At 48.2% G+C, this 12,765-nt stretch overlaps 1 long non-coding RNA gene across 1 annotated transcript; it reads right to left on the bottom strand.

Moving 5' to 3' along the window:
- Positions 1 to 7,425: 7,425 nt before the first annotated feature.
- On the bottom strand, positions 7,426 to 9,144 carry LOC127345853 (uncharacterized). Its single transcript, XR_007879046.2, has 4 exons — positions 8,638 to 9,144; positions 8,425 to 8,526; positions 8,005 to 8,080; positions 7,426 to 7,666 (listed from the first exon to the last, which is right to left on the bottom strand). It is a non-coding gene; the product is annotated as an uncharacterized lncRNA (long non-coding RNA).
- Positions 9,145 to 12,765: the final 3,621 nt, after the last annotated feature.

The raw sequence follows: 12,765 nt of genomic DNA on the forward strand, positions 1-12,765 counted from the left end.
GCGGCGCGGCACAACTTTGTGCAACGCCTTCTTCCCCGGCGCGGCACCACTCTCTGTTAACTTCCCGCCCCTGCTGTGCATCTCTTCTTTTTTAACGCACAATATACATAACACATCCAATTTCATAGCAATAACAAACATTTCATAAGGTTCAAATTTGAAGACAACACATGTAGGTTCGAATTACACGGCAACACATCAAGGTTCGAAACACATGGAGGTTCGAATTACACGGCGAGACATGAAAGTTCATAGTACACGAGAACACTCAGCGAATGACATGATGAAAAACGCAATTGATTTACTGCGTCGGGAAGGCTCCTTGCCCACTCCTCTTCCTCTTCCTCATTTCTTCCTGTAGTTCTTCTTTTTCCCTCAAATCGCGAGCGAGTTGAACCACGGAGTCGAAGTACACCCGGCTCTCCATGCTTCTCTTCATCTCTTCTTCTTCAGCTCTTTCCCTCCTTATGACCTCCCCATCATTGGCCTCCTCCCACACCCCCTTGCCCTTGTTCGGCTGAGAAGACATACCTGCAAGTAATTAAATATAGGAAAGTTAGTAACAACAGTTAAGAATTGTAGAGAGCAAAATAAAGAGGAAATTTATAGCAACAAAATGGATACACATACGGATTTGGTCCTTGTAGGTATCCTATCATACTATTCGGATTGACACCGCCACGTCGTCTTCTACGGCCAAGTTGGTTCCTTCTTGGTTGGCTAGTGCTAGCTTGTTGGCTACTTCTTGGTTGGCTAGTGCTAGCTTGTTGGCTACTTCTTGGTTGGCTAGTGCTAGCTTGTTGGCTACTTCATGGTTGGCTAGTGCTAGCTTGTTGGCTACTTCTTGGTTGGCTAGTGCTAGCTTGTTGCCTACTTCTTGGTTGGCTAGTGCTAGCTTGGTGGCTACTTCTTGGTTGGCTATTGTTAGCTTCATTTCCCTTGGCTCTCTTTCTTTGTTCACATTTCCGTGCGTTGTGTCCTTCACCATTGCATGTGCCACAACGAGCTCTCTCACGGGGCTCTTGGAATTGGTCCGCTCCCCATTCTCGTGCACCACCACGGCCCCAACCATCCATGTCGCTTCTAAAACGCTTAGTTCTGCGTCTTCCGCGTCTAACCACTTTCCAATCTGGATCGGGCCATAGTTGAACTCCATGATACTCCGGCCACTGCGACTGGTCAAGGTATGGGTGGAATCTAGGTTCCCATGTCTTCTTGATGGTCTCCATAGAGAACTCGGACTCTCTGACGGTGAGCGGGTGGTTGTAGTCCACATGTCGTGTGCGAGCAGCCGTTAGCAAATGGGAGCACGCGAGATGAAGCAACAATGGTCTTCCACATGTGCAATCACAAATCTTAAGTGAGACCTTGAATGCTCGGCCACCGTGTTGGACACCGGCACCCGTGGTTCCTCCTGGCTCGTCAACTTGGTAAATGAGCTCATCATTATCAAACAGTGTGGCAACTTGGGAGTCCGCCTTACGCGACTGAAATTCCATCCACTCGTCAATCTTTGGTGGGTACTTGTACTTGTGCTTGTTCTTCTTGAACGTTCCAGCAATTTGCATCTCAGTTTCATCAGAGTACTTCAGGAAATACGTATTCATCTTGTCGAATGTATATCTAACTATTGCAGTCACCGGCAATGCACGGACACCTTTCAACACCTTGTTAAAACATTCAGCCAAGTTGCTTGTCATATGACCATACCTCCGTCCTCCCTCATCATATGCTCGTGCCCACTTAGGCACATCTTGAATGTGCCTATTGAGAAACTCGAGACCTCCAGGATTGAGTTTTTTGTTAGCAAGCAATCTGTTGTACAAGTTTGCGAAACGTCGGTCCGTGTAAGCTAGACAACAATCTTGGAGATCATCCGCCAACTCCTTGCTCCCACAAGCCCTATAGAAGTTTGCACAAAAATGTCTCATGCACCATCGATGGTGCAAAGGAGCATAACCGGGAATGTCAATCATCACCGCATTGAGGATTCCTTGATGACGATCTGAGATGACACATGTTTCTCTGTGGGTTGGCAATACCTTCGTTCTCAAAATATGGAAGAACCACTCCCAATTATCATTGTTCTCCACTTCAACCAAAGCAAATGCCAAAGGAACCAACCGGTTTTGTCCATCATTTGCTATTGCAACCAAGAGAGTGCCCTTGAATTGACCGGTCAAGAAGGTACCATCGACGCAGATGATAGGCCTGCAATGTTCAAAAGCTCTCACGCATTGCTGAAATGCCCAAAATGCACGGCCAAATACTCGAACCTTCTTCCCATTGTAAATCCTTGTCTTATTGCCATACGGTTCAACCACATGAACCATGCCCGGGTTAGCGGCGGCCATCGCTCCTAACAACCTTGGGAGTCGGTTATATTGTAAGGGTACATTGCCCCTATGTGTGGTTTTGGTAATTAATGACAACCCCTATGGACTAATGTTTTCATTGAGTTTATATGAAGGAATATTCCATAGGTACTACTTGTACTCCATGTGTTGGATTCAAGTATGGATGCCATGAAGATAAAGATATATCTTGTGTATTGGCATCATGATCATCGGTTTGAAGATAAATATGTGATATGATCAACAAGAAGAAATGAAGATGGAGTTCTTATGTGGAACTCAATATTAGCCATGCTCTATCTTAAGTGAGTATGAGAAGATACAAGGTTGAGTCGTGCAAGTTCAAGATGAGCATCTCAAGTGGATCACATGCTTGAAGCTTGCCGTCCATTTGGTAATAATGGACATGTGAAGATGTGCATCAATGGAGCTTTCCCATCATGATGTATGGGGGAGCATTTGTGAGTCTTCACGAAACAACGATGATCAAGTTGAGGCATTCCGGTTTGAGAAGAGCTTGAAGAGCTATCATCAAGATCAAGCGGGATGCGCAAGGCAAAGGTATGGCCTTGCTAGGTTTTCCTTTTACCGGTCTCAAGGTGGTTGTTGGGAGACCGGATTATAGGATAGATAGCCGCACTATTAAGAGGGGCTTTCGGTTGAGTAACTTGATCACATCGTCTTAGAGAGCTCAATCCTTTGCATACTTTGCATATCCTTATTGCTTCTTGGTGTTTCTCTATGTGAGGTTCTTGAGCTTGTTGCTAGCTTTACAACAAGCCCAAGTTCATCGAAAACGGAATCCGCATGCATCTTCTATTGCGTTTTCGAGTTTGGACGTCTTTACCGTTTCTTGACGGTGGGAGACTCCCTCTCTAAAATCATCTAAAATGTTCTGTGAGGAGTCTCCATATTTCCAGTTTTTTTGGGGGTTCTATTCGTCGTTATCTTTCCAACAAAATTGGTTTCATGTCAATCGGGGTCCGGACACAAAAGTTATCACAGTTTTTGTATAACATGATTTCCTGCTGGCCCGGTTTCTAGCCCGGCGTGACCGGCCGTCGGCCGGATGGCCCGGTTCAAACCGGCCCCTGGACCGGTGCCATCCGGGCACTATCCGATAAGCTTTTAATCTTGGTCGGTTTCTAGCCCGGCGTGACGGCCGTTCGAGCCAGGATGGCGGTTCAAACCGGCCCCTGGACCGGTGCCATCCGGCACTATCCAAGAAGCTTTTCAGCTTGGTCCGGTCACTAGCCCGGTCGACCGGTCTGTGGACCGGATGTTCCCGTGGCTCAGGTCTTGGCCGACTGGTCCTGAACCGGACGGCCCGGTCCCAGTGCCCGGTTGACCGGCCTCTCGACGGGCCGACTCAGCCCAACTTTTCCCCAACGGTTATATTTGCTCTTGGGCTATAAATAGCCCTTCTTCCACCTTGGGCTGGGTACTTCTTCCCTTTCTCTCACCTCCATTGTTGCATTTGAAGAAGTTGCTCTCTCTCTTGTTCCCCCCCATGATTCTTGCTCATATTTGAGGATTTGAGAGAGGAGATCTAGATCTACACTTCCACCAAACCAATTCTTCTCTAAGTGAGGGAATCTCTTGGGATCTAGATCTTGGAGTCTTTGGTTGACTTTCCCCTTGTTCTTCCTCTCCAATCTCATCCTAGCATTCGTTGCTTTGGTGGGATTTGAGTGTGAAGGACTTGAACACCTCCGGTGTTCTTGCTTTGCATCATTGCATTGTGTTGAGCTCTCCAACACGATTTGTTCGAGTGAGAGACCGTGAGCTTGTTACTCTTGGAGGGTGACCTCCTAGTTGGCTTGGTGATTGGTGCTCCGGTGATCTCTTCAAGAAGATTGTGAAGAGGCCCGGGCTTCTCCTTCGTGGAGCTTGTGAAGTGGTTGTGGAGCTTGCCATCTCCGGAGCGGAGGAAAAGCTAACCATAAGGAAGGGGCCATTATCCTTCGTGGGTGTGGTTCGGAGAATAGGGTGAGCCTTCGTGGCGCGGGGAATCCTTCGTGGGACCTCCACTCCTCCAAACGTGACGTACCTTGTTGCAAAGCAAGGGAACACGGGAATACATCCTCGTCTCCGCGTGCCTCGGTTATTTCTATACCCGAGCTCTCTTTCCTTGTGATAGCCATCGTGCTTGAAGTACATATATCTTGCTATCACTTGTGCTACATATATCTTGTGCCTATCTTGCTTAGCTCTAGTTGCTATTGTTACACTTAGTTGAGCTTAGCATATTTAGGGTTTGTGCTTGTAAACTAAACGATAGTTTAATTCCGCATTCATACAAGACAAATCCGCAAGAGTTTGTAATTGCCTATTCACCCCCCCCCCCCCCTCTAGGCGACATCTCGATCTTTCATATATGCTTCCTCCCAATCACCATACAACATCTTGAACGCGGCTTGCTTCGCCTTCCATGCCTTTCCGTACTTCACCTCGTAGTTGAAGATAGCTTGCACAAGCTCCTGCACACTCTTGATGCTCATTGTTGGAAGTGACGAGATGGAGTTCGAAAGCCTATATGCGATGAACTCAGATTTAAGTTGTCGGTGCTCGTGCTTGGCATCTTTTCCATCCATCCTCATTCCTCGGCACATGTGAGTTGATACACAACTAGATATGTGCCAATCGGGACCTCCCTTCAATGGTCTTGCACGCACAACCCAAGGGCATCCATCCTCCTCGCATTTAACTGTGTAACGTTGCTTGATGTTCGAGAGAACCACCTTGTACGGACGATGATGCTTCACCGAGTACTCCTTAAGCCAATGCTTCAACTCCAACAATGTTGAGAACTTTATTCCGGAAGCAATCCCATTCATCTCGTGATTATCATCCCGGTGAGAAATAGGTCTCGGTCCAAGCACTACACCCATACCGCCATCAACTATGGCTTCATCCGCAAGACTAAGATCATGAAACAAGGGTACCCGATGATCTCGTCCCAATACTTTCTCGTGGGCTTCCGCCTCCTTGGCCGTGAATCCCTCTTCATCAATTTCTTCATCGGGTCCATCATCATCTGAGTCTGATGCATAGCATCGACTATACGGGAGCTCACGGTCCATATTTTCTTGGATATAATACTTATCCAAATCTCCAACATTGTTCTCGTGAAGCTCAACCTCATTCCCATCTTCTTCCTCCTCATCATTTGCCTCATGATTACAACGAGGCTCGCTTATTTCCTCTTGGTTCAAAGGTTGATGACTCGTACCATTCAACGGGGAGGCAAGCCGGTTCAAGTCCAAGTGCAAAGTCAGTATCAAACTTTTTCGTGGCAAACAACTCAAGAGCCTTATCTAGTGATTCTGCCACAACCTCCTTGTATGCAACCCAACGTTGCTCCGAGTTGATACGCATTGTCTTCCAACGAACATGCATTCCAAACCCCGCATTATGTCTTCCCTCCAACTCAACTACATAACTCGGGTCCATCCAATTCAAATCAATCCTAACTTGTTCCAAGACCTCCGCATAATTAGGGCTACGCTCGAACACCAAGTCAACCTCATCCGGGTCCGGGTCAATGTTTCCTTTCAAAAAAGAGTCCTTGTCCACATGATGAACATGGACAATTCTCGCCATCCCTAAAATATACAAACATACAACGAACCGCTTTATATACACCAACCAAACATTAATCCTAACCCTAATCATAACAGATCATAACAAAAGCATATCAATAGCACTAACCCTAACCTACCAATCTTAAGCAAAATGCATCATATACACCATAGGAGTCCAAAATTGGCCAAAACAACTAGACATTTCAAACATTTGGGTCAATTCATATATTTAGAGATTCCAAGATTGGGACATGTGCAACAACAAAAACAAGAATCCAATAGGTCAAAAACAAGAGAAATGAGGGAGAGCACCTCTACGAACTTGGAGGGTTTGAAATCCACAGAGAAATGCCTTAGATCTGTGAAGTTTGGGTGGAGATTAGAAGAGGGGGAGAGAAAACCCTAGCAGGCGCCGCCACTCCTCTCAACCGGCGAATAGGAAGAAGCGACCGGCTCGGGCAGCCCTGGCGGCCTTAAGCGTGCGCCCGATGCCGCGCCCCGGTGCCGGCGTTGCACGTCTACGTGCCGCGCCCTGGCCCGGGGCGTTGCACTACCGCCCACCGGGGCCCGCCAGGCCACGCTGGCACTCCTGCCGCGCCGAGCGCTAGGGCGTGGCACAGAGGATTGCAAAGCCCTGTTGGCAGGCGCGGCACTAGAGGGTTAGTTTTGCGAAATAGTTTCGCCGACGGTCCATTTTTGGCAATCCTTTCGCCCAAGGGTTATTTTTGTCGAATTTGCCGCGATGGAGGCGGTGGCAGAGGAGGCAGCACCGCAGCAGTAGAGGGAGCGCCGCAGCGAGCCACACTCGCTCTCTGTATCCTGGCTAGCTGCATGTGCATCCAAGTTGAGAAAGTAACCTTAAGCGGCACATAGCTAACCAGCCGTCTCCCCGAGGAGGCATGAGCATAAAAGACGTTTGACCACACATACTACTTCTTCTCCCTCTTCTTCACATAGGTCTAGTTCATCTTCACCATCAGATCCTTCCATCTCTTCCTCATCACCTTTTATCAGCGTACCTACGTGCCGACGGTTTTCCCTCGGCCGTGGGCATAGCTCCACCGTCGGCATCCATTTTTGATGGACACATCGGTCTAACGGCGTCGAAGATACACCGACGGCCCAACTCAGCGTAGCGACAGCCACGCGTCAGCTTCGAAGCTACGCCGACGGCCAAGCCGTCATCATATCCGGACACATGTCGCTTCCTGGTAGAGCTACGCCGATGGCCTGGCCGTCGGCATACCTAGTAACCAGAACAAAAAAAAAACACAAATTGTAATTTACAGTTATTGCTTTCTGCTGATGCCATATCCTTCAAGAAATCTGGATGCTATTGCTTTCATTCCCTATTTACTACTGACATGCACGTAGTACCATTACAGGAATCAGGTAATTTGCTGTAGGCCGCATACCTACGGCAAAGGCTGAGAAACCCACAGCAAACCATTTGCCGCAGGCATACTCACAGCAAAATCACAGATACATAATGCAGTAAATCAAACTGGACATCTCAGAGATAAGATTCGACAAAGGCACATACATGTGTAGATGATTTACTACTATTTATGAACATGGTGATTTACTACACCAGATCTGATCAACACAACCTGCATTTTCTTGATAAAATGTTTGACCTGAGCAAAATCAAATGTTGTTCTTCGCTGAAGAGTTGTTCTCCATGGACAGCACCACCAACAAAACGCCACCACAAGACACCAACATGACCTGAGCAAAATCAAATGGAAGCACACATTCATTTACCTAGTGTATGGCTGTCAATTCTGATGTAGAGTATAATTTGGACAACCAAAATAGCAAAATCTCTTGAGAAATTAAAATGCTGGTGCTTTAAAAAATGGCATTTCATACAGCATTTAAAAGCATACATATATGTCCATCCACATCAGGAACGAAGTTTCAAAAGAAAGTAGATAAATACGGACTAGTGAGGCTGAATCTGCCACCAATAGCCTGGATTTTCATGATGAAACGTTTGACTGCTTATGTTGTCCATGATTAACAGAACAAGGCTGCAAACAGAGCTAGAGAAGAAGGATTTATACCTCGCTGAAAACATACAGCAACCATAGCAGCAGACATGGTGGTTAAATTTCTCAGGAGATTTCAAGTCTTTGTGACCTGTGCAAAATCAAATGGGAGCAGGCATTTAGTTACCTAGCGTATGGCAGTCAATTCTGATGTATAGTATAAATTTAGACTAGCAAAATCTCCTAGGAAATCTGCACGCTAGTGCTAGGACAGTGTAGACAAGCACATATAAGAATTGCATCATTAGAATGTACTAGAACACTAGAACGGTGGTTTAATTTCTGAAATATCGAGTCTTTGTGTAAGCTTGAAATATGAATTTCGTTTATACAAGCACATATTGGACTAGCGCAGCTTCTTCTGAAGCTAGCAGCACAAGATGAATTTGTGTTTCTACGCAAAATCCTGAAGATGGACGGAATAGAGGTCCTCACCTACCGGCGTCGTGCGGGCGCGACCTGGTTCAACGTCGGAGGAAATGGAGCCGGGGGGCTAATCTCACGGTGTCCGGGTGTCCTAGCCGACGGAGTGCAGATCTAGCACAAGATGTAAAAATGTGAGTACGGCTGGGTAGCGCCCTGCGAGATCTGTTGGTCTTGCAACACGACAGGCAGGAAGATGGAGATGGAGGGATGGGATGTCCTCACCGACGTCGTAGGAGACGCTGCTGCGGCGGAGGATGAGGAGGAAGCGGCATCTCCCGGCCGACGTCGTCCTGGCTTCCCTCGGCCACCACCCGCGCAGACGGACGCGGGCGAGCAGGCGAGTTAGACGGGACGCCGCACGTCGTGCCGGCGAGCAAGCCTGCCGCGCTGCCGCTGTGTGGTTTGGGTCGACGACCTTGGACGCGACCGGTGAGCGCGCGAGGGCTGGATCTGTCGTGCTGCACGTCGTGGTCGACCCCTGCCGGCAGGCGATCTGGATTTAGCGGCGGCGGCTGGTGGCGCGGGGCGTCTAGGGTTCAGGCAGGGGAGACGAACGGGGGTAGCGAGTGGTTGGTGGGCGCGCGCGCAGGAGGGCGGTGGTGACCGGATGTGGGGGAGACGGAGGAGCTGCGGGCCGGCGGCGGGCCGTACGGGATGGGATGGGTGGGGAGGGCAAGGCGATGGGAGTGGTGGGTGCTGGTCTGCGGCGCGTGATTTGGTCACCCGCCCGCCCGCCCGCTTGGCCCCAAATTTTGACCAAAACTGAAAACTAGGCGCCAACATATTCCGCGCGCTGGGTGAGATTTCACGGCCAGGTCATCGATCCGTGGGAACATCCCTGGATTATTGCAATCTTGTCCATCTGTTCGGATCTAATCCGATGGATGGTAGGGTTCACTTCTCATCTCTCATCCGTCTACTACTAGGGCTGACATAAACCGAAATTTCGCCTCCTTGCTGCATCTACGGATTTTGTTCGGGCCAAATTTTCCTCTCTTGACTAGCCGAGAAATAGAATTACAGCGTCAAAAAAATCATATATCATGATAGGCTTCTCTAGTGATACGAAAGATGACGCCACCCTTGGACTCTCGTAGGCACACTTAGACGTACCCGACGTTGACGATTTCCGTTGTCTTAAGTCTGACATCAACAAGCGTCAGTACCAAGCTCATAGTGGAAGGAAGATGGACAGGAGGAACACAAAGCTCATCATGCGCAAGTTGGATATTCCTGTTGAGAGTGGATCTGAGGAGATTATTACTCCTGAAGAAGAATAGCTCTCTAAGCATGGCAATGTGGCTGAGTTTGAACAGCTTGGGCTTCCCGGTCCTTCTCGCCGTCGGCGCCCCGCTAATGATGATGTTGAGCCCGCCGAGTCCGTGAGCGAGCCTTCATGGGACGATGTAGCATCGCTTCTTTTCTCCTTTTTGGTGTCTTGATGCCAAAGGGGGAGAAGAAGGTCTAGTAGGACTTGCACGGGATTTGCTAGGGGTTTGAGGGCACAAGCATTTGCCTTTTATCATTCCGTTAAAGCTTGTGTCCTCCGCTTTTCATCTATGCTTATGTTGAACCTTATCTTGTGTTTTATATTGTTTAAAACTCTGTTCTATGTGTGGTGGGCAACACCATTTAGGGAGTGAATTATTGTTATGGTCTTCGGTATTCTATATGGTTGAGAGTATTGTCATGAAATGGTATGATCATCTTATATATCTCAACTTGTCTATGGATTTATCTCAAATTGATACTTGATATGATTATGGGACTCTTGTTCATGAAATTGAGATTATTGTCATAAAATGTTGAGGATGACATTATGAAAGGGTATGATCTTCACATCTCAACTTTTATCATTTTCCATACTTCATCTGCCTTATTTGCCTTATAAGCATTGTGCTTTCTACCTTGAAAGTTAAAGTTGCTCTCTACCTAATGTGTGCATATATATGCAAGCACTAAATTTCTTGCATGCACACATCTAGGGGGGGTTTCTTTCTTATGTCAAACACAATGCTATTCTTGCTCTTTTCTTTGCAAAATCCCGGTATTGTCATCAAACACCAAAAAGGGGGAGATTGAAAGAACATTTCATGATCTCTGATGTTTTGTGTGTTTGTTAACAACACCGGTGACAATTTAACTACGTGTTAAGTGGATTACAGATAGAGAAAAGATATCACAGGTAAATCTTGACACACTCAAAAAGGAAGAAAAGAAGAAGAAGAAGAAGAAGGAGCTGGTGGCTGTCCCTGGCCGGCACTGCCGGCGACTCAGGGCCGGCACTGCCGGTGTGTGCACCCCGGCACTACCGGTGGTTTCCGGCCGACACTGCCGGTGAGTGCACCCCTGCACTGCCGGCGATTCTGGCCCGGCACCGCCGGTCTGCCTGTTGACCTGAAGTTTCAGAAAGTGGTCAGCACTGCCGGCGTCTCAAGGCCGGCACTGCCGGCGATTCTCCTGCAACGGGCAGAAAAGTTGGTGTGGTATAAATACCCCCTTCTCCTACCTTGGAAAGGTGCTCAAACCCTAAGAACATCATCCACCATTGCTGAGCCACCAAGAACACCAAAATAGCCGGATCTCCTCCCTCAACCACCCAAATCCCTTGTGCTTTGGAGAATCGAAGGAGAAGACCCCAATCTACATCCTCACCGAAGCGTTTTTCATTTCCCCATCATATGCTTGAGGGCCCCCTTGCTAGTGTTCCTCTTTGGATCCCTAGTTGTTGTTGTTGATGTACTCTTGTTGATTTGTTGTGTTGTTACAGGTTTGGGAGCCTCCAATTTGGTTGTGGATGTGTGCCCCAAGAACCTTGTAAAGGCCCGGTTTCCGCCTCGAGGAAATCCCTTAGTGGAAGTGGGCTAGGCCTTCGTGGCGTTGCTCACAGGAGATCTGAGTGAAGCCTTCGTGGCTGTTGGTTTGGCTTTCGTAGCAACCACACTCCTCCAAACGTAGACGTATCTTCTTGCAAAGAAAGGGAACTACGGGAATCATCTCCGTGTCATCGCGTGCTCCACTCTCGGTTACCTCTATCCTTTTCTATCTCCTATATATTGCGTAGCTATATCTTGCTTAGTTGGTAACCTTGTCATATAGGTAAATTCACTTAGTTGCATATCTAGAGAATTTACCTTTGTGTCAAGCCTAAATTGAAAAAGAACTAAAAATTGGTTAGCACCTATTCACCCCCCCCCCCCTCTAGGTGCGGCATACGATCCTTTTACATAGGTAACGCCGTTGCACGTCCGTTCCATGGAGGAAGTTGTGCCAACAGCCGGAGCTACGTCGACGGCCACCGTCGGTGTAGCTCGAGCTATGCCGACGACTAAGGTACGCCGACGGCCACCGTCGGCGTAGCTCGAGCTATGCCGACGGATTTGCTATGCCGACGGCCAATTTGCGGGTTAGCCTTTCCGATGACCTACGCCGACGGCCCCGATAAATGACCGTCGGCGTCTAATCGTTTTCCTGTAGTGAGATGTGCCATGCACAGCTTGGATTCTGTAGGTTCAAAATGTATAGTACGAATCACAAAAAAGAAAGTTGACGGACATTGATCATTATCTCTAGCTCAGCTCTCTCACATACAATTTTTGTTGTTGTGGCTGGACAATGGTCAAATCATAGGCAACAAATTCTTGCTCAAATACTTCTTTTCCCCAGGACACGAAAAAGACTTGCGTTTTCATCAAGATTGGGGGAGCATATCTACATGAGTTTTTAGATATGCAAAATAAAACCGCCTAGAAGTAAAAATACTTTAGTTCAAACCAAAGTACACAGCATCTAGTTGCATGGGCAGCTAGCTTTTTTAGACGGAAGGCTCGAACTGAGCCCGGCTTTGAATTAACAAAGCCATCAACCGGCTAGGAGTTACACCAAGAATTACAACACACACGCGCCGAGCGCACACCACAAAAACACAAGACAAGACAACACATAAATGTCAAGCCGAAGCGCCATTTTGATCCATGAAGAGGGAGCCTTGTCTTGTGTTCCACCGGAGCGATCACGGCCGAGTCCACGCCAACATACCTCCACCGCACCGAGACTGCAACCCAAGGGGAACTCAACGATGGGCTGGCCACCTAGCAAAGCTTGAGGAACCAAAGGAGGGAGGGTCTTACGGCGACGCCTCCAAGAAGGTGAATGGCGCAAGAATGCGTCATCGTCGACGGCAGAGACAAAGGGCCTGCAAAGTTTTCACCCAGACCCAAGAGCCACCACCCCTGGAGCTCGGGCTAGGTCCAGACCACAACACAACATCATCCCCTGGCGTTGGGATAGGCACATCGGCAAGAGCTACGACCAGACGCCGACCTAGCAAAGCCCCCCAAGGCACTAGGA

Source organism: Lolium perenne, chromosome 3 (genome assembly GCF_019359855.2).
Source record: "Lolium perenne isolate Kyuss_39 chromosome 3, Kyuss_2.0, whole genome shotgun sequence".
NCBI lineage: Eukaryota > Viridiplantae > Streptophyta > Magnoliopsida > Poales > Poaceae > Lolium > Lolium perenne.